The 21610-nt window shown below is 47.0% G+C and overlaps 1 protein-coding gene across 4 annotated transcripts in view; it reads left to right on the top strand.

The window, feature by feature from the left end:
- The window catches only part of LPCAT4 (lysophosphatidylcholine acyltransferase 4), a 2084283-nt gene that overhangs the window by 336843 nt on the left and 1725830 nt on the right, over positions 1-21610 (top strand). The gene's annotated exons all lie outside the window — the stretch shown is intronic.

The raw sequence follows: 21610 nt of genomic DNA, 5'->3' as shown, positions 1-21610 counted from the left end.
TCCAGATGATCATCCTGATTGATCTAAGCATACTCTGTGTGTTCAAAGTGGCCTTAGCCCACCTACGGTCATGAGTGTCAGACGGAGCACACTCATTCAGAGGGATGTGAGGCAAATAGAAATATATCAAGCTATTGGTTCAGGAAAAGGAATGTCAACACAGTGTTACAGTTCTTTATATGTTATGACATTAGTATTGCACCAATTGCCATTGGTATGGCCTAGAAGTGATGTGGGTAGTCGTAGGATGTGAGGTGTGATGGAAGTATTTCTGAAATGCGGGTGTTCATTTTTACCCAGCACAAAGGTAGGTAGGGAGTGGCTAGGTCCCTAATAGGAGCCTATAGATATGAGATGGGAGGGTGCCGTGGCAGATTATCAGCGGAGAAGGAGAGTCTAGGAGACTGATTATGTGAAAAGCTGGACCAAATTATTTCATGGGACTCTCCTGTATTCAATTGGAGGTGATGATGCGTGTTTGGGTGAGTGAAGTCGAGCAGAGTTTATTTCAGACGTATGAAGGTCAGTGAGATGTGCCCCAGGCGGGATACATCTATGTTCCCTTGTGGAGTGCTTGACGTTCCAGTGAAGCAAGACCGACACCTAGTCAGATGTGGTCTTGCTGATTTTATAAGGCATGACTGAGATTATGTGGGGGGCTATGTTCAACTTTGTCAGCTCAACAGGTCCCCCTGCATCTCTATCGGTGTGAGTAATAGTTCACCCAGGAGATGGATGAAGTCTGTGAGAGTGCTGTAGGGAAGAGCTAGGGGGTTTGACTGCGTGCCTAACCACAACAGTAGCTAATGTCACAGTGGGAAAACCTGCACCTGTCGTGCTACCGGCAGGGGAGATGCAGGTGTTACAAAACACAGCCGGGACGAAGCATAAACTGAAATCGTGCCTGGAGCCCTCTAGGGGGACGTGGGTGTGAATGCAGAGTGGCAGCAAAGCGCTAAACGAGAAGCCCGATTCTTGAAACTTGTGGGTTGGCCAGGTACAAGTGTGGAAAAACCGCACAGCAGCAACACTCAATTGTGAGAAAATGCAAGTATGCAATGCAAAACAGAATTCAGTCAGTCAAAAATACTTTATTTGGCTAAAAAGCCATACAAGTTCATAAAATTGTTTACAATAATGCACATCTAAAAATGAATAGATATTTGTACAGATAAAAGACTGACTAAAAACAACAGTTTGAGAAAATTGATAAAAATCACAATGTCCAAGACAGTGGCAACATTATCGTGTTTCAGGGCATTGTTCCTCTGCCACCGTACTGAAATGCAGGCACAGTTTGGCTGATACCTTGGTCAATAAAAATTTGGCCTATAGACAAGTGAAGTGAGTGAAGCATTTTTTCACAAGTCAATATAAAATGCACCAATGTTTTAATTAAAAACACCTCACGTATGACACCTCGCCCAGGCATCAAACCTCCATGGTAAGGTAAAATGCCAAGTCTGAACCGGAGATGCAAGGATCTCTCTATCGGCAGGGAAACTAGATCTAATTAGGCCTTGAACCCATGCTCCCCTCTGGATTCCAGATAATCTGGACCCAACTTTAGAGAAGCAACATCCACAATTGCATTTTCCAAGGCTTTCCGGGGTCATACAGACTTTCAGCTGCTTGGTTTCCTGTATGGAGAGGGCCCATGGGTTTTCCCATAGATCAGGCCTGTCTAGATTCAGAAACGTTGCCTTCACATGAGCAAACCATTTTAAAACTCCTTCCTCCCGCTACACTTATGACATGTAATAGTCCTTTAGGATATTTCACCAATTCCTCTGAGCTTCATACCTTAAGCCAATATAGAGTCGGTTTAATAGAGGATTGGGTCGCAACTGGCAGATGGTTGAGGTCCAAATGGAGCCATGGCTGAGGGTGTACTAACTGGGAGCAATAATCGTTTAAGAAATGTGTTGTCAAAAGCCCTCAACTTACTGGAATTTTTATAGCCCCACAATTCTGCACTGAACAGAGCAGCTGGCAACACTTGCTTCTTCAGCAAATCGAGAACTGGTGATATAGCACCGCTCCTGTGTTTACAAAAGAATGAAAGGATACCGCTGCTATACTTTTCCAAGGTAAGCACTGATCTAGAGAGTTGCGCACCCCACTCGCCTTTGTCTTGGAAGCTCACCCTCAAATAATCATATGTGACTTGTTCACCAGTAGTGTCACTAGCAGTTAAAGATATAGCTCTCTTTTTTCGAAAAGGGGTGCTTGAACACCATCACTTTTGATTTCTCAGAGTTAAAAACTAAAAAAAGGGAGTTGTGCTTAGTCTGAGCCATCCTAAAACCAGTTGGAGAAGTGGCGAGTAACACAGCATCATCTGCATAGATGAGAGCAGGCTTTTTATCAGTCAGAAGTCAATCTTGAGGGGTGGGGCGTCCTGACACCCATCCACTAACGCATCAATAATTTCCTGGATGTCGGGGAGGTGCCAGGATACTACCCTGCCGGACGCCCTAACAACGTCAAGCTCCTTTGTCGTCTTGCCACCCAGTCAAAAACTAACTCTAGCCTTATTGTTAGAATACAGGGTGGAGATGATGGAGACCAGGGCGATGGGGGCATGACATGATAGCAGGATTAGGCATATGGCATCCCTGGAGACTGTCAAAAACCGTCTTTAAATCTAAGACGGCTGTGTAAAGGGGCATTTTGTTCAATGCTGTGAATTTTTTTAATCGACAAATGTAACATAAAGCAGTGGTCCAGGGTACCTCTGTTCGATCGAGACCCAGTCTAGAGGTGGCTAATGTTTAATTTTTATTATTTTTGTGTATAATTGTGACATTTGACAATTTTTAGAAAATTAGTGTATCATTGGCTATTTGTTCCTATGAATTAGGTGTTCGCCATTGGTATCAGTTGTCCTTCAGTCTATTTTTAAGATCCGCCTTTTTTTTCTTTTTTTTTTGCGCTACTCTGGCTAGTTTTCTGGTTGTGGCCTGTTGTCTGAGTTTTTTGCTTTGCCCTCAAGGTCAAGACTCTGTAGGATCTTTGCTGTTGCAATGGTTAGAGTTGTGTTCTCACAGCACATCATCCTGTTCCACCAGAGCTCTTTCTTGAATATGTATGACTCTTGTCAGTGATGTTTAAGGTAAGTACTTCTCGAGTTAGCTGTTCCTGGGCACGACAGAAAGATGTCGCACGTTCTCTACTTGGTTTACGTCCTTGCAGTAGCGACACTTCTTGCTAGAGGATTGCCTTCTAATGGCTAGCACCTCTTCGGTTTTCAGAATGTTCAGTCTCGCTCTTAGAAATATTGTGTTCAGCACTTTGTCAGGGAACTTCTTCAGGTATTTTGGGACCTCGTCCACTTTGTGCATATTCGTGGGCAAGTGAGTGGTCAATTTGTATGTATTTATTTATTTATTTATTTCAATGTCTCGGCCCGATCACAGATTTTTAGTTTTGTTTTCACTTTGTCCGGTATGCGCTCTAGTTCCTCCTGTGAACTTCCGATAGCCATGAGTAGGTCCACGTTTTTGTTGAACCCTGCTGTCAACATCCGGTTTTTCCCACTCAACATTTCATTATGGATGATTTCCAGAATTTTTAGACAAGGCTTTCTATGGATTTTCCCGAGGAATAGGAGACTTGTTTCTGTCTATCACGGATTTCATTGAAGACAAGCTATGTTCCCTTCTGATTACGGCCACAGGAGTTGAAGTTGGTAATTTTATGACCTTGCACTAGAAAAGTCCCCCCCATTTTGTTCCAGATTGTGTCTGGGAGTTGTGGCATCGCTTCTGCGCCATAGGTGATTGCTGGTATAACCTTGGCTTTATAGAAGTTGATCACTGTCAGAGAGCGAATTTGCCGATTTTTCTGTTCGAGGATCGACACTTGAGTTGCTAATGTGATGGTTCTTGCATGGAGAGATTCCTGCATTGACATTTCAACTCTGCATTGATAGATTTTTACTCCAAGATAGGTGAAGTTGGTTACTGATTCCAGTTTCGGAGTCAATGTGCCAGTGTAGGTTTTCCACCTTTTTTGATGTCTTCTCTATAATCATTACCTTAGTTTTGTTTGTGTTTATGTCCAGGTCATTTTTTTAAAAATATGACGGGTGGCTCTTTAACTGACGCTGTAATCCAATTGCGGTCTGGTCCAAGAGAATGTAGTCTGTGTAGAAGAGCCTTGTGACCTTTGACTCTCCTATGGTCGGCGGGAAGGAGCGAGTGTAGTTTTCGATATCTTCTGTATCGGCCATGTATGCGTTATATAATGCTGGCGCAAGGGGGCACCCCTGTTTTACCCCTCTGTTGGTCTATATGGGGCTCGAAAGGTGGCCTGCTGTATTAAGCCGCACTCCCGTGGAGGTGTTTGAGTATAACATTTTGATAGGTTCTAGGAGGGTTTCTGGGCACTTCACTTTCGTTAGTTTCTCTATTCACGCAGTCGAATGCCTGGACCAAATCTATGGAGGCTATGAATATTCTTGGGCGCCCTTCCATCACACTGGCCTTGAGGATACTGATCAACATTATGTTGGCTGTTGTGCCCAGGTTCTTAACAAATCCATATTGGAATGGGTCCATCCTGTCTGTCTTGGAATTTATCCAAGAGTAACGATCCAAATAGCTTGCCTATGACGTCGAGCAATGCTAATAGGTGGTAGTTTTTGGGCTCCCTTTTGGAGCCTTTCTTGTAGATTGGCAAGATATTTGCAGTTTTCCATGATTCAGGTATGTTTCTCTTGGCTGAGCATCTGGAGATGATCTCCAAGATCAAGGTCGCCCACTCGTCCGGTTCAGCTTTTAATTGAATGATGGTGATCCCGTCAGGTCCCGGTGCTCTCAAATTTTTCAAGCTTTTTATCTTCTTTAGGATTGAAGATTTATCATGGGCGACGTCTAATTGACATAGACTGGCTTTCATCAGGGTTTGCTCTAGTAATAGGATGCTGGAACAGTTCAGTGAAATGCGATGACCAAGCTCCCACACTAACACAGTTTGATAAAGCGTTTTGCAGTGTCTGCTGCAGACCGCACGTAGCATTATCTCTGAGTCTTGTTGGTAAAGTGTTTTCTTCAGCATGGGGTCTGGCATGGATTCACATGCTCATGAATATTCTCCGTCGTCAGGCTGGGAATCCTCGGTAAAGAAAAAATCAGTTTCAGTTTCAATTATGAAATGTCTTTCTACTAATAACCAATCGCTGGTCTCTGGGTCATACTGGCTCCAGCCAATGACTGCCCTCTACCTAAGACCCTCCTCTGGCAGCCATCTTCAGATTTTTACCGCACGTTCAAGTGTTGGGAGTCCTCGTGCTTAGCTCTCGACCTTTTACTGCGTATTGCGTTTTTCAATGAGTTAACTCTTATTTTTTTGGTCAAATCAAGCCGCAAGCTCCACTGATTCATCTTCCGATTTAACAGGGACCCATTTCGGAAATCTCTTCGCCCCTCAAGGGTGGAATTCTGTCAAATTTCACTTCTTGGAGGATTCCGGAAGATCTTTGAGGTCTACCCCATGTGGACATAGCCCAAGGAGACTCGATGCCCGTTGGATCCAAGCTGTTTAGGATCTGCCCAGGATGTGGACTACAGAACGTCTTCAAGGAGGATGAGCACTCCTGGTGCCTCTACTGCCTGCATTCCAACAAGTTGCACGTGGAGGACTGAGCGTTCTGCAACATGTCCCTCCGGACCATGAAGGACCGTCATACACGACTCGCTAACTGGCTGGAGGCGAAGAGCCCAGCAGCAGGTAGAGAACTAGTCATCTGAGCGGTCTTCTAAGACCTTTGAGGGCGGTCCAGCGACAAGGGCCCAACAAAAGGCAAAGCACTGCGAGTCCGCGGCCACCGGGAGCGCCGTTGGTTCGGGCTCTTCGGCTGCCAGGCTGGGCGCAACATCTCCGATGCCATCAACCACGGGCCAATGCTCCGGCTCGAAGAGGAAGTCAGACAACCCAGGTAAGCTTCAGCAGAAGCCCCAATGGAGAAAGCCAAGGGGGAGCGAGGCAGCGACGGTGAAGGCCTCAGATGCGCCTAAGGTCGTGACGGACCAGATTCACCCAGCTAAGGCCTCGATTGAGGGAGTCGTGACGGCCCTGGCGAAGCCCGCAGAGGCGACCCCAGTGGAGACAACCTCCAAGCCTAGAGATTCCCTGCCATCCTGGAGGGAATCTTCTTTCCAGCCTATCAAAAGACCCCGTGAAACCTCAGGCTGAGGATGGGGGGGGGGCGCGATAGACCTAACGGACTGTTACCTCCTCCGAGGACCATCTGTCTGGCCTCAAGACAGTCCTCGACAAGAGGTTCATCGAGGTCGGGTCCTACGGGAAGAATCCCGACGAGGCGGGCACGGAGAGCGAGGGTGGAGCCGATGAACTGCCGATCGAGGAACTAGACACCACGCCTCTGCAGACGCTCCCATCGCAACTGATGCCACCGCCGACGGACAAGTCCAGATGACATTTTGCTGGCCCCTCACACCTTGTGCATAGAGAGGACAAAATTGCCTTTACCTCCGTCGGACGATGTAGCGGCACCTGGACCGTCTGAGTCCTCCAGCCAAGCGGAGGTGAGTCCATCCTCCCCCACCCTTCCATCCTTCACCTCCATCCCCTCCGCAGAGGGATGAGACAGAGACCGACGATGGGGACGGGCGACGACGGAACAGATCTCCCATCGCCCCCTCCCTGGGCTTCCCCTCCCAACGAAATTGGCTCCTTTCATGTCACGATCGCCAGGGCATCCGAGCTTTTCCAGCTATGCCCTGAAGAACAGAAGGAGGGGTTCCTTTATCAACGACGAGAGGCCAAGAGGAAGACCGTCCTCTAAGTCCCGCTGTTGGATGACATCTGGGACGACGGGCTGTCCCTTCTGAAGAACCCGTCCACCGCCCCTGCGAAGAGATAACGGTATGAGAATTAGTAGCGGGTCCCAGACTCCGCGCCTATGTGCCTCAGGGCGCAGCCGTCCCCAGACTCAGTGGTCTCTGCGGCGGCCAAGAAGAAATCGGCAGAGGCGACTGCATTGACTTCCACTTCTCCGCCGGACAGCGAGGGGAAGAAGCTAGACTCCAGTTCATCTCGTCGGCAGTGACAACCATTAAGGTGGCCAACGCTCTTGCTATCGTGGCCCGCAATGATAGGGAGCTGTGGTTCAAAATCACCCCCCTCCTGGACTTCCTTCTAGACAAGAGGGCGCAAGCCCTTGAAATCCTGCAAGAGGGCGAGGTGGCGTCGGACCACGCCATCACGGTAGCCACGGACATTGCCGACACCGGTTTTTCGCCAGATGGGCAACAGCGTTTGCCTTCGCCGGTGCGGTTGGCTCAGGGCCACAGACTTCCGTCAGGACGTACAGACCAGGGAAACTGGATGAGTCACTGCAAGCCATCAAGGAAGACACCGAGACGGCCCGTGCCTTGGGCACGCTACATGAGCGACGGCCATCCTTTCGGACCTCCAGAGGCAAGTCACACGGTGCCTCCAAAGGATTTGGTGGCAGCTCTTCGTACCATCACGCGGCCCGCTCTTTGTCCCAGGAAGCCTACAGAGGCCGCAACAAGGCTGGTGGACAGTCGCCAAGGGGCCCAAGGTGGCAAGGCCTCGGCAAAGCAGGACTGAACCGGCCGTTCCGTCTGGCCCCCACCCGAGCACCCCGGTGGGAGGCCAGCTGGCGAAATTCATCAGCGTATGGGAATCCTTCTCCGCTGTTGCCGTTGAGTTGACTGAGTTGCGGGAGCAGACGGTCCCGGTGCAGGATGATCCTCGTTGCACCGGTGTGGCCGATGCAGATATGGTTCCTGGAACTTCTGGACACGTCGGCGTCCCCTCCAGTCAAGCTACCGACGGACGCGGATCTTCTCGCCAGGGAGGGAGGCACGATCCTGCATCAGGACCCAAGGATCTCTGACCTGCAGGCATGGCTCCTGCAGCGCTAGAGTTCGGAGGCTACGACATCCCGGCAGACTGCAAGGAGGTATTTGCCAAAGCCAGGGCTTCCTCGACTCTTAAGTGCTATCGACATAATTGGAAGAGGTTCTCTGTCTGTTGCTGTGCACAGAAGATCAACCCCCTACGGATTATGGCCCCAAGTGCTGCCGTACTTGCGGTTGCTGGCCAAGGCGGGGCTGGCGCATGCCTCCATCAAAATTCATATGGCGGCTATCTACCGCTACACCAGAACTCTGGGGCGGTCGTCGCTGTGATCTCATCGCCTGGTGAAGGAGTTCATGAAAGGACAGTTCCGCATGGGAGTACAATGTGGTGGTGACCAGGCTCATGGACCCGCCGTTCGAGCCTTTGCATTTGGTGCCGCTGAAATTCCTATCGTGGAAGACAGCGTTTCTTGTGGCCATCTCCTCTGCACGAGTGGGAGAGATCCAGGCCCTCTCCTGTAAGCCTCCGTGCCACCAGACGAGGGTAGTGCTGAGGATGCACCACTCCTTCATGCCCAAGGTGCCGTCAGAAGTCCATGTCAACAAGCCCTTGGTGTTGCCTGTTTTCTTCCCGTCGCCGGCTGAGAGGACTTTGCACTCACTGTATGTGGCTAGAGCACTGAAGTTCTACATGGACCGCACAGTGTTTTCGGAAGACATCACAGCTGTTTGTGAACTTTTACCCTGTGAACCAAAAGAAGGCCCCCTCCAAGGCTTCCATTTCCAGATGGCTCTCTGGCTGCATCATGCACCGTCACCGGTTTGCAAACCGACCGTTGCCTGACCGTCCAAGAGCCCATTCAACCAGAGTGACCGTTGGTAGTACGGCGTTCTTGTCTGGTGTGCACCTGCTGGACCTCTGCAGGTCAGCTACGTAGAGGTCGACGCACACCTTCATTAAATTCTACTGCGTTGACCGGGATTCCAGGGAGAAGTCCAGAGTCGCCAAGCAGTGCTGCACAACCTGTTTGCTTGAAGGTGAGCCTGGTGAGGAGGTAAGAGATGTTTAATGTTGAGCCTTGCCACCTCTTGTGGTTGTGCATGTGTGTACTGCTATGTATTCTTGTATTCATGAGCATGTACATCCATGCCAGGCCCCATGCTGGAGAGGGAACAAGTTACTTACCTGTAATTATTGTTCTCCAGCATGGGTCTGGCATGTATTCACATGCGAACCCTCCCTCTAACCCCTCTGCGGCTTTTCTCTTGGTCCTACTGCCACTTTACATGCTTCCAAATCTGTGGATGGCTGCCAGAGGAGGGGTTTAGGTAGAGGGCAGTCATTGGCTGAGGGTAGTATGACCCAGAGACCAGTGATTGGTCATTAGTAGAAAGACAGTTCAGAAATGAAACTGAAACTGATTTTTTTTTCTTTACTGAGGATTCCCAGCCTGACGGGGAATATTCATGAGCATGTGAATTCATGCCAGATGCCAGACCCATGCTGGAGAACAGTTACAGGTAAGTAACTAGTTCCTTACGGTGCTTCAGTAGCCATGTTATATAGTTGTTATTTGGTTTTATTGCAAGGGCCTAGTTTTGTGTCGATGGGCAGGTTTTAGCGCGCCTGATGGCTTTACTCATGCAAGCTCTTTTCTTTAATTCTAAGTTATGTGTGCAGATGTTGTTTTGCTGGTCCACTCTTTCTGGTCCTTTGGAATGAGAACGGGATGAGGAGTGGACGGTAGTCCAACTCGTACATGGTGAAGACTCCCTCCTTCTGGTCATGCCCTTCCTTGTATCTTTTCGTAATTTTGTGGCTCGCTTCCTTAGTTAGCTTCAATCGTGTGCCCTGAGTGCCAATTTCTACCGGGGCACTCATCGTGTGAGGTTTTTCTTTTAATGCTGGCCATGATGCTACTAGAATGTTATGGTCGCTGTGCTCAGTTTTGATCACTTAAAATGAATCAATGATCGCATAGAGTTCTTTAGAGGCGTAGATGTGATCAGTGGTGCTTTTTTTTCCCTTCTCTTTCCCAGGTTGACTCCGGCAGTGTGTTTTTCTCAAGTTGGTGTAAATTGTGCAGGTCTCGGGATTCCATAAGGTTTGCCCAGGCGGTGCCCCCTCTTTACTGAATGTTCCTTGTATTGGTTTCTGATCCTGGATTCTGTTCTTGATTGCTTGTTCGAGTCCCATCCCATGTCAGGGCAGCTAGCTCTTAGATCCCCCATGTATTATTGTGTAGTTTATGGTGTATGCTGTTATGGCTTCCGTGATCACTGTCAACGGTGCCTAAGAAGCATTTTGTCGATTGCGCTGTTGGGTTCCAATAGATATTTATCAGTAGGATGAGTTTTTGCTGTTTCTTGTTATGGTTCCATACCAGGAGCAGCACTTGCATGAAAGTAGAGGAGACTAGACTCTGTTCTATTTTTAAGGGTCCTCGCACTGCGATTAAAAGTCCAGATGAAGGGTGGCCTTTAAGCGCTGGAGATAATGAAATCTCATAGCCATATAGGCTTGGCAGTGATGATAGCCAGCTTTCTTGCAGGCTTAACAGATCGAATAGGCCAATGTCCATGTCTCCTGTATTCATTAGATGGTTATGGCCTCTAGTATTCTACGGCCCTATGGTTAGTTTTTGCTGTGGGTCCTTTGCTGTGCTGACTCCTATGATGTTACAGTTAGGGGTCTTTGCTGGTTGCTATTTGCGATTATAGTGCGTCGGGGCCGCTGGGATCCATGCCCATCTATTCGGTTCTTAATCAGTGCCTTTTTGGGGTTGCGTGTTTGAGATCGCTGAGTTGGTGTCCACCCTTGTTTCCGCTAGATGTTTTTGTCAGGCCCTTCGGTTTTCGGTTACAGTCTCTGTCTTCATCTAGAAGTTCAGCCGTAGATGTAGACCGGTTTGGTTGATCGGAGTTGCGGCCACAGGTCGTATTGTATAATTTGGTAGTTGCTTCTTTAGGATCTTCAGGTAGTTCTCCTTGCTGAATTGTTGAGTGTCTTGGTGTTGTGAGGGCATAAGCCACCTGTGCTCCAATTTAACGCTGGCTTGCTTCTTTGCGTATGAGTTGGGCTGCTGTAGCGTTTTGATCGATTTTTCTCAACTTTCCCCCCCCCCCAAGATCGATGCTCTAATCCTCTCTAGTCGGCGGTGGCTTCGCATAAGTCAAAGCCCATCTTGTGGAGTTTTCCAGCTATATGAAGGAGCGTTTTCTTTATCAAAGGGGATGTAATGTGCAGGAAGATGCTGTCTGTTAGTCTTCTTAGAGTGAATTCTATTATTTTTATGTCTTCACTGCAGATTGAATCGTCATTCAGGATTTGAGTCAAGACTCCTTGTGTTTCTTCTGTTTAGAATTAATCTTATCTGCTTTGCCTGAAAGTCTTTCCAGCTTCTGGGTCCTTGTCAAGCGGCTCTTGTGAGTAAATACGGCCGATGCTCGAATGTGATCTGGAGTTTGCTGTGGGTTTATTTTTGAAATTTCTGTAAGAGTGCTTCTATTCGAAATTTCTGAGAATTTTGTCATGGGTCTGTAATTGTTGTCCAATTCATCTTTTCTTTCTTTCATGCCTTGAGGACGTTTTTGGTCTCTTGGCTTCTATATAATGAGGATTTAGTATCTCTGTAGGTTCTTTCCCCCCGGGAGGATTCCCTTTGTATTTTTGGGTTTGCTGGTTAGTGGTTCCTTTCAGCCACAGCGCGGTTCTGCTTTCTCTAGCTTTTTTCGCCATTGTTTTGTGGGATAATCGCAGTTGATGGGGCTTTTATAATCGTGGCTGGATGGTTCCTTGTATCCGATGGAGAGGTTGTGACGTCAGCGAAAGATATTTTTCTTTTTCGGCTCTCTGGTGCGAATAGTTCGGATTCTGAATTTTCAATGGAATATTTGCTGATGTTTAGCAGATCGATTGTGATGTCTTGTGATCCATCATGTGTCGTATCTGAGTTTACCTTCGAGTGTGACGGCGGGTCTGCAGCAGGGTTCCTTTTATCAAAGATCGATGCCCATTTTATTGTGTCGTCTGGCAGTTTGTCCGTCTTCTCCTTTTCGTGTTTGCTTTGTGCCAGGTTTACTTTTTTTAAGCGCTGGGGGTTCGTATCGCTTTATTATTGTCCTTTAAGTGAGTTGAGTGTTCTGGTTTTTTGATCTCTCTTGAGTTTGAAGGCTGATGATTGCCAGTCTGCTTGGTCAGGGACCTTGGTTTAATGTTATTGCACTTTGGTTCGAACCCGCCTGTTCCTCTCCTTCCATCTGGTTTCAGAATGGAATTGTTCTTCACTTGTGGTGAGGATAAGTGTCTAGGCTGGGTTTTGTTCTGTTTGTTCGTGGATTTTGACTGGGAGCACTCCTGTGTGGAGGCTTTTTTGTTTTTTTTCAGGTTTTTTTTCATAGTTTGGGTTCCTATGGTTAGAGGTTTTTCTTTAAACTGGAATACTTTGTTTTCAGATGGGTCTGGAGGTGTATCAAGGCCCTGGATATGTTCTGTTATTGTTCCCTGTTCTCTTGTGTTGGCTTTCCAGGCTTCTGCCGCCATAATATAACCTTCTGGATGTATCCAGTTTTGTTTGCATAAGCTCTGTCATGGATGTGTGGTCCCTGAGCCTCTCATTCAGAGACTCGTATAGTTTCCCAAATGGGGCCAGGGCAATCGTTACTGCTGTCATTCTAGCGAAAATGTCTAGTTTTTTACTTGGGGAGTTTCTTTCTGTCGTTTTTGTGGTCGCTTTCTGATTTTCCCTTGGATGGAGTGAGTATCAGAGGAGGTAAAAACGAGGATCGATATGTTTGCTTGCGCTCCCTCACAACATTTTGTGGTTTTGTTTGAGAGTGGTGTTTCGAATCCTTTGTTTTTCAGTTTAATGTATTGGTAGGTGTTTCGTTAATCTTCTGCCAAACTACCTTCTCTTGAATCCTCCACCAGAATAGTTTGGGTTTTTTGAGTGTGCACTTGTTTCTCCCCACCTTGTTTTCAGTCAAGGCTATGTGTTTGTGAGCAGCAAGATTTGAATTCTTGACTTTAAACAGAATCTCCTGTGTGAGAGTCTTATTCTCTGGATGTGCTTCTGGTCCTGGTGGATGTTTACTGAGGCTGCTGAGGTCTGGGGCCTTGCACTGGCCATAGTGCCATCTTAACTGGAGTTGAGGTTAAGCCGTGCGAAGCAAGTTCAGTTTTTAAGTTTCCTGATGATATTCTCAACGGGGGGGAGGGGGTTTAGCCCTTCCAGTATTTCGGCGTCTGATATTTCGCACGGGTGAGTGAATGATCCTGTGGTCAATTTGTTGAAGAATTTTCTGATTGTGTTATTATGGTGCTTGACAATGGTTGCTTTCTTAGGTAGGCTTGGTTTGTCCGTTTTCACTGATGGCATCTCCTTCTTTTTTGGATTTTTCGTTAATTGTAGAGGTATGGGTTGTTAATGGTAGAATTACATTAGTTACATCAGTTTTGGTCTCTAGGCATTTTCTTGGCTGACTCCACTCTTGTTTTTTGTTCTCCGTAGCTGTAGTGGTGGAGCCCACAGTGGGCCGTGGTAGAGTGAGGGGCTCACTGTTTTTATCTGTGGGGGATATTAGGGGGGGTCTAGTCTCCCAAGTGCTCGTTGTGTGAAGAATTCACCTCGTAGCCACCATTGTGTTCTCTTAGAACATTTATCTTGTCTAAATCAGCATCAGCCACGCTTTCGACAGTTGTGTTGGTTAAGTAATTGTCCTTAAAGTCTCACATCTAGTTTGGAACTCGGCAGGTCTCCCATGGCTGTAACTGGGTGGACTTCGCTTTGTATGGCCATTAGGTGGGTCGTTGTTTGCTGCTGGTCGATCATGCTGTTAGGCGCTTCCCCTATCAGTGGAGAAGTTTGGGGCTTGATCACAAGGTGTTTGTTACACACGTTAATGCTGGTGTTGATTTCCTCAGGGTTGGAAGTGAGACAGGACTTTGGGAATGGTAGCCCTTTCTCCCTCCCGTCCATGGTCTCCCCTTCTAATGCATTTCCGGGTTGTTTGCCTTTCTGAGGCCCCGGCAACAAGTTCAGTGTCCTCGACGTATCCAGTACGTGCAAGCCGCTCGCGTCGTTCTTCTCCTCCTTCCGCTCCTCCACCGCGCCTCCCCGGTCCCGCTCTCCTGGTGTAACTGTACAGCTGCCAGATGGGCATGCTTCTCGCGCATGTTGTCGTGCCCCGACTCCATCGGGCAGTTAGAGGACCCTGCAGCGGTGAGTGATTTGAGGCATTCGCATTGGGGGATTGGTGGGGAATATTTAGATTCCAAAAGCTTTCTCCTGCTTTTCATTAAGTGGTCGAGGTCATCCTCAGATTGCAGTGTTTTCCTCGGGCTGTTTAGTCGGGTGGGTGGTTGAGGGGGATGTAGTTACATTGGGTCCGAAGATTGTTTAGTGTTGATTGTAGTCTGGGCGGTCTTTGCTTATAAAGCGGCTGCTCCAGAGATGTTTACCATCCTCTTCCGCCACTGCAGCCATCTCAGCCGGACTGCCAGACTGCACGTCCGTGGCTGATCCGCGGCCCGGGAAGGGTTTTGAAAGGTCTGCCTTCCAAAACAAAGGGCAGTGTAGAAAGACTGATTCTGCTTGTAGCACAAAGAGGGTAAGCTGCCAGACTGTATCACAATGTGTGATGCTGAGGCCGCCCGAGACACTTCTAAGGCATCACCCCAAATATTTTTTGTGACACAGGTGGCTAATCATATTTTCGCCATCCACCCGGTCCTGTAGGCGTGAGTACCAATTTGCCAGAAGGTTACCTGCAGTGTCCAGAAGTGAAATTGGGCAATAATTTGCTGGTTGTTATTTACCCCCCTTTTTTATAAATAGGAACTATTATAGCTTTTCTCTACAAAGTAGGTATCACACTGCTAATCAGGATCGTGTTAAAGATTTTGCAGAGCACTTGAGCCCAGATATTTGATTTGTCTTTGAAGGTATCTGCTGGGATAAGACCTGGTCCTGCAGCTTCGATTTTTCACTGACTTGAGTGCAACTGATACTTCACTAACCGAGACATCAAGATTAGAGTACAGGGGGTTAGGCTCATAGTAGCCAGATTTTGGCCCTTAGTAGGCTCAACTCCATATAAGCTAGCGAAATGACACCACCAGGTGTCTGCCCCTATTGTACAATATAAGACCCTGTCCCCGTTTAACTCCCACCCAGATACCAATTTTCAAAGAGGCGTACATCTCTGGATTTTAGTGCATTATCTAATAGGGAACATTTTCAAGTGACAAATTTCCTTTTTTTCTCAATAAGTAGCTTTTCGCAAATAGATTGTAGTCTACGTAAAATAAATGTATCCACTGCCTCTATTCGTTTTATAAACTGCTCGATTTTCCACTTTGCTGTGTGGCAGTCATTGTCAAACCAATTTGGCTTTATTAGTCGTTTCTTGATTTCTCTGCGACTAACAGAAATAAATGGAATAAGGTTCAAATTTAACTTTGCCTATTCTTTCTGGATGGGTCTGCAATCTGTCCGCTCATGACAGATAGTGGATATGTCGTCTAAAATTGCTGCATATATGTCGGGTTTAGGCACTTGATCTAGCACCTTCAGCAATTTGATAGATTTACGTGCATGTCGCTGGAGCTCCAGAGGACGGGCATGGGGGAAAGTTCTTGTATTATGTCTCCTTGGTTTTACCCAGAAAAGAGAACTTTATATCATTTAAAAAATATTTCACATTTTGTTTAAAGACATTAAGCAAAACACAGTTCATAAATATAACTACACATTTTCTTATAAAAATCAAAACCACAATTATAAATGCCTACGGCACCGATTAGTTAAAGTGCTACAGTGACTTTTTCTTTTACACTATACCTCCTTTCTTTTCCGTCAACACTAAAGAATAGAAGGTGATCAGCAGTATCATCAACCCTTTCTACTGCCCAACAAGTTTCTGTTTTTATCCTCCGTGTGGTGAACAGTCTTCAGGAGCTGTTGTTTTAGTCACTATTCATCTTTCACAAAAATATTCGATTGGATTCAATTGCATGAACTACTTTCCTCCTTATTTCTTCCCTTATACTGCAGAAAAAGACAAAAAACACCCATTAGCTCAATGGATGTGCAGGGACCTACCCTGTCTTTTCACATACCCTCCCTTTCTAGTAACCGAAAATTACCTTGCAGGGAGTCCTAAGCTGAGCCAACCGTCAAGGGGTGTTTCATTCACCAAACAGACATTATGGCATTATCACCTATGATAAAAACGCAAGAAATGCGTTATTAGGGGCAGCCACCCGGTCCACACATCAGTTTACCAACTTTGACCCCCAAATCTCTGGGTCTCCCCCAAACTCAGTCTATACTTCAATTAACTTAGAACTCTCACCTCTACGCACACTTTCAGGTGGGTTCCCTGTGTCTCTGTTGGGGGTGATTCTGGGGATTACATCCCCATCTATGAGGGAGTGACCCTGAGTTTCTCTTTTGTTTTGTAGATAATGGTCACTCGCCAACAGATTACCAATCCTGAAGTCCTCCCTAGTACCATTGTGGCTATGAAAGGTGTTCCTTGCTGGCTGATCCTTGACCCATCTCCCGTTAACGGCTCTCAGATTCAAATTGGATATGGTACATGCCACATCCATGGCCAATCGTTGAGTACGTGGGGGGGGCCAGGGCGCTTAGGGTAGGGATATTCCAGGCTGTATCCTGGTGCTCCCATAGATGCACTAAGTCCTTCAGCGGCTCAAACTGTAAATTGAAGTCACCGGCCACAAGGGTAAAACGAGACTGGGTGTGAGAAGAATGCATAAAATTCACTAGATCCTGTAGGAAAGCCAAAGTTGACCGTCCCAGTGTAGGTCTGTTATAAATGTTAAAAACATACATCAAGTCATCATTAGTCAACCAAATGAACAGTAATTGCAAATCGATGGAAAAAGTGTCCTTGACTTCGATCTTCCAGCCTAGTGCGATGTCCACCCATACCAGAAGGCTGCCACTCGGTCTACCACAGGGCCTTTTCATTTTTTAGAACATATTTCATTGGTTTTATAACCTACAACCACTGGTCCTTACCGGGCCAGAGCGCAATAACAATAACAACAATAATAACATTTGATGGAATATGCGCTCATATAGATCACATACAATACATGTTTTATAGAAAGTTCCCCATTACAGTGTTCATATCCCACATTCTACACTGTTATATCATTAAATATTTCAGAGTTCACATCGTATCTTCCCATTGTTGCCAAATCCTGTCCGCTTTTTCAGGGCATCCCCTGGCTTTATATACTCTCCTTTCTATGGCGATGCAAATCTGTACATCAGTAAACCATTGGCTTACTTGCAGCGTTTCTGCAGCTCCCCATAGTTGCGCTATTTTTCTTTTGATTATTGCTGTTGCAGTCATGAAGCAGAGCTTTTCGTATCTTGACAGGTCTATCTCGCTGTCTGCTCCTAGTAGCAGTAGCTTGGGATCCCTGGGGATCGTCTGCTTTAGAACTCTTGTTAGGATACCGCAGCATTGCTGCTGGTAGGGGCTGATATTTGGGCATTCCCACAGTGTGTGAAAGAAGGTTCCTTCCTCGTTATGGCAGTGCAAGCAGTTAGGTTCTGTTATCTTACCCCAGCGATACAGGGCTACCCTCGGATAGTATATCCTGTGTAGTATTTTCAGTTGCACTAATCGCAATCTGGTCGATATGGCGACTTCACGGGGGTACATTAGTATCTGAACCCAGTCTTCTGGCATGATCTCCCCAACTTCAGTTTCCTATTTTGTTTTAAGCTGTACCAGTTCTGGCGTGGCAAAGGAGGTGATGACACTGTACATTACTGTGGTGACTTTTGCTTGGATGTGGTCTGTAATTACATTTCGTTCTAATGGAGTACTATCTGACATGTCAGCAAGGGTAGGGAGGTGCTGTTGTAGTGCGTGCCGGAGCTGTGTGTAATGGTACCTTTCCGCTTCTGCGAGGTTAAAGGACAGAATCAGTTCATCGAAGGGTCTAATGTCGCCATTTACTATGTCTCCCACTTTTTCTATACCATATCGTTCACACTGGCCATTTCGGTCATTTAGCTACTTCAAGGAGATTTCTATTGTTCCATAACAGTTGTATTGGCTTAACTTTATCTCCCCAACCTATAAAAGTATGTGATTTTGCCCAGATACAAGACGTCTGTGATGCCATTTTACGGTGGATCTCTCTGGGTGTTGCCGCATATAGTTTCAAGGGGGGTGATGCTCGTACATGTGGCATTGTGGCATCCGCATGCATTGCATCATTACTGACATCTGGCTAGCCCACTAGTATGTCTGTAGCCTTGGTAGGCCAATACCGCCTTCCCATATCGAACTTTGCAGTGTTTGGAGGGCTATTTTCGGGTGTCCACCTCCCCATAGGAGCTTTCTGAGTGTGCAGTCCATTTTCCGGAACGTTTTCACAGGGATATGCAGTGGGGCATTCTGGAGTACATAGAAGTAGCGAGGAAGTGTCAGCATTTTAAATAGTGCAGCTCGACCTAACAGGGTCAAGGGTAGGGACATCCAGTGCTGCACATCGCCTACAAATCACTCTGTGATGGGTTGTAAGTTATTGAGTTTGTAATCATTGAGGTTCCTTGTGATCCTAATACTCAAGTATTGGAAGTGTTCGGGGACTATTCTATATGGGCAGGGTTCGGTGGCCTCCATACCTAATTCGTTTAATGCAAATAATGTAGATTTGGACCAATTCACTTTTAGGCCACTAAAGGTCCCGTATTTCTGGAGTAGCTGTGTCACTACAGGGCATGTCACCTTGGGGTCTCGCAGATATATCAATAGGTCATCTGCATACAGTGAGACTTTGTCCTCCCATTCTGGACTGGCCGGGATGCCTCTCCATGTGGATGTTTCTCTCAGCAGCTGAACCGGTGGTTCCATGGCCAGCCCAAAGAGGAGGGCTGATAGGGGGCAGCCTTGCCACGTCCCTTTTCCCAAGGCAAAGGATCGTGATGTTCAGTCATTCACTCTGACTTCGGCCATTGGTGCGTTATACAGTAGTTGGGTCCAGGATAGGAATTGTTCTAGGAACCCCATTTTACACATGATCTCCCAGAGTGCCCCCCAGTGGATGGAATCGAGCGCCTTTTCGAAGTCTATTGCGAGTACGCCTAAAGGAATATTCAGGGTCCGGGCATGTTCAATAACTAAGTGTATTTTCCATATATTCATTCTTGTGGATCTACCAGGCATGGAGCCACACTGGTCTGGGTGAATCGGGGATGATATGACCTGCTGAAGGCGTGTCGCTAGCAATTTAGCCAGTATCTTGGCTTCGCTGCTAATGAGGGAGATGGGCCTATATGAGCTGCAGTTATCTGAGGGTTTGTCTGCTTTAGGTATTACGATTATTGTAGCTTTTCTGAGGTCCACTGGCAGGCGCCCTGTGGTTCGGACCTGTTGGTACATTTTGAGTAGGTGGGGGGCCAGATCATTACCGCCTATCTTTTTCCAGGTTTCTATGGGAAAGTAGTTTGGTCCGTGTGTCTTCCCGGATTGGAGCAGCATCATGGCCGCTGTAATCTCTTCTTCGTGATTTCCTTTTCTAGGATGGAAATTTGTTCGGTACTGAGGGACAGGAAGGTAATTTCCTCCAATATGGAGGTCTCAGGGGGAGCTGCAGGTGCCTTGTATAGCTCCTCGTAGTATTCTGCAAATTCTTCAGCTATGTCTGCGTCTGTCAGCCGCGGTTCCGAGTGTCTGGGTATAATTGCTCTTACTTGATTGTGGCCTTCATCTCTCCATTCAAGCCAGGCTAGGATCTTCCCCGCATTGTTGCCAGTTTCATACATTCTGGCTCTCATTGCTCTATGTGCCTGTTTGGCATTGTCCAATGCAATGTTTTGCAGTTTTTTTTTTTAGCCAGAACCAAGGCTCTGTTTGCATCAGGACAGTCCTGGGTTAGGTGTGTCTGTTCTGCTTGCTTTACGTTTGCTTCTGCCTCCCTCAGTGATTCCAAGTATATTTTCTTTTGTGCTGCTGTCCAGGAGATGATTTCTCCTCGTATCACCGGTTTATAGGCTTCCCACAGTATAACGGGACAGTCCACCGATCCTTCATTCAGTTCAAAGTACGATGCAGTGGCATTTTGTACCTGTTCTGCTTCATGTCGTAATTGATATGAGTAGAGGGGAGTGATCCAAAATGCCTCTTGGGAGGTATTCTGCTTGCGTTGCTGAATGTGTTATTGCTGCCGGCATAAAGAAATAGTCTAAACGTGACAACGATGCATGTACCCCGGAGTGGTATGAATATTCTCTCTTTTCCAGATGCAGGTCTCGCCATAAGTCCCTGATACCAAATGCTTCCACGAATGTGGCCAGGTTGGTTCAGCGGGTGGGGGTCTCTGTTACGTAGGTGTGTGCGATCCTGTATATTGTTCATGACATCATTGAAGTCTCCTCCTAGGACTAAGATGTCCGAGGTATCGCTGGTTAGCAAGGGCGTTATATCTTCTATTAGCGTGGTTTGTAGTGTAGGCGGGGCATAGATCGCCAAGAGGGATATTGTTTTGTTCCAGAGCATACCTGTGACGTACGTGAGTCTGCCCCCAGTGTCTTGCGTTGTTTTCGTGAGGGTAAACAGCAGTCTTTTATGTATTAGTATTAATACTCCTCTGGCCCCCTTCGTGAAGCCTGCCTGTATGTTTGTACGTTAGTTGGAACGCTTGACTAATGCATTGGTTGTACCTGCCAGGTGAGTCTCTGTTAGGAAGACTATATCTGGGCTGTGCCTATTCAGGAACTGTCTTACTAACCGTCTTTTCAGGCTGTTTCCTAAGCCATTTACGTTCCAGGTAAGAAGTTTTAAGGCTCAGATCTTATTGTCTTGCAGAGTTACGCTGGCATTCATGGTTACGGATGACAGTGAAGCCTCCCAGAATGGGGGCATTGCTTGCGCTTGTCTTGTGGCAGGGAACAATGGTCAGTGTTTAACACCTGATCTGTGTAGGCTACGTTGTTCCATTGAGCTTTTCCATCTTTTTAAACTTGTGTCCAATTCCCCCCCTCCCCATACTTCGCCCCCAACTGAAGCATCTGTCGCCCTTTCATAACTCAAACACTAAACAATGGATCTAGGCGGTCTAGTACTTTTGCCTAGTGCTATGCGTACGTTTCCTTGTCAGGGGGCGGGTCGGGTTCAGCCGCCAGCCGTTGTGTTTTCTGCACTGTGAATCTGTTTTGAAGCTGAGCTTTCTTGCCTTTTCATTCCAGTGGTTCCGTTTGCTTTGTCTGTTGCCATTTCCTTTCATGCATTTTCCTGTTGTGGCATTTCTTCCTGCTGCTGTTGGGGTCTGTTGTCTGGTGGTCTCTCTGGATGTGGTCTATTGCGTCTATTGCGTTCGTTCCCTGTTTTCCTCATTGCGCTCCATTCACCTTCTATATGTCGTTCTGCCCAATTCCATGCTGCTTTGGGGTCTGTGAAGTGCACTGTGGTGCCATTATGGAATATTTTTAGTTGAGCAGGGAAGATTAGACCATATTTGGTTCCCAGTGATTGCATACGTCTTTTGAGTTGGTCAAAGGATTTGTGCGCTTTTTGCACCTCTCTGGTGAAGTCAGGGAAGAAAGCGATTTTCGAGCCGTTATAGGTGATGGATACTTTTGTTCTTGCCATTTGCAATATGGCATCTCTATCCCTAGGAATCTTGCAATGACTGTACGTGGCGGTGCACCAGGTGTGGTTCTGCCAGTTGAGATGCGATGTGCCCGTTCAATGGAAAAGAATTT

Source organism: Ambystoma mexicanum, chromosome 13 (genome assembly GCF_040938575.1).
Source record: "Ambystoma mexicanum isolate Mex_15411 chromosome 13, UKY_AmexF1_1, whole genome shotgun sequence".
Lineage (NCBI taxonomy): Eukaryota > Metazoa > Chordata > Amphibia > Caudata > Ambystomatidae > Ambystoma > Ambystoma mexicanum.
The sequence above is the reverse complement of the archived record's forward strand: the minus strand, read 5'-3'. Positions and strand labels throughout refer to the sequence as shown.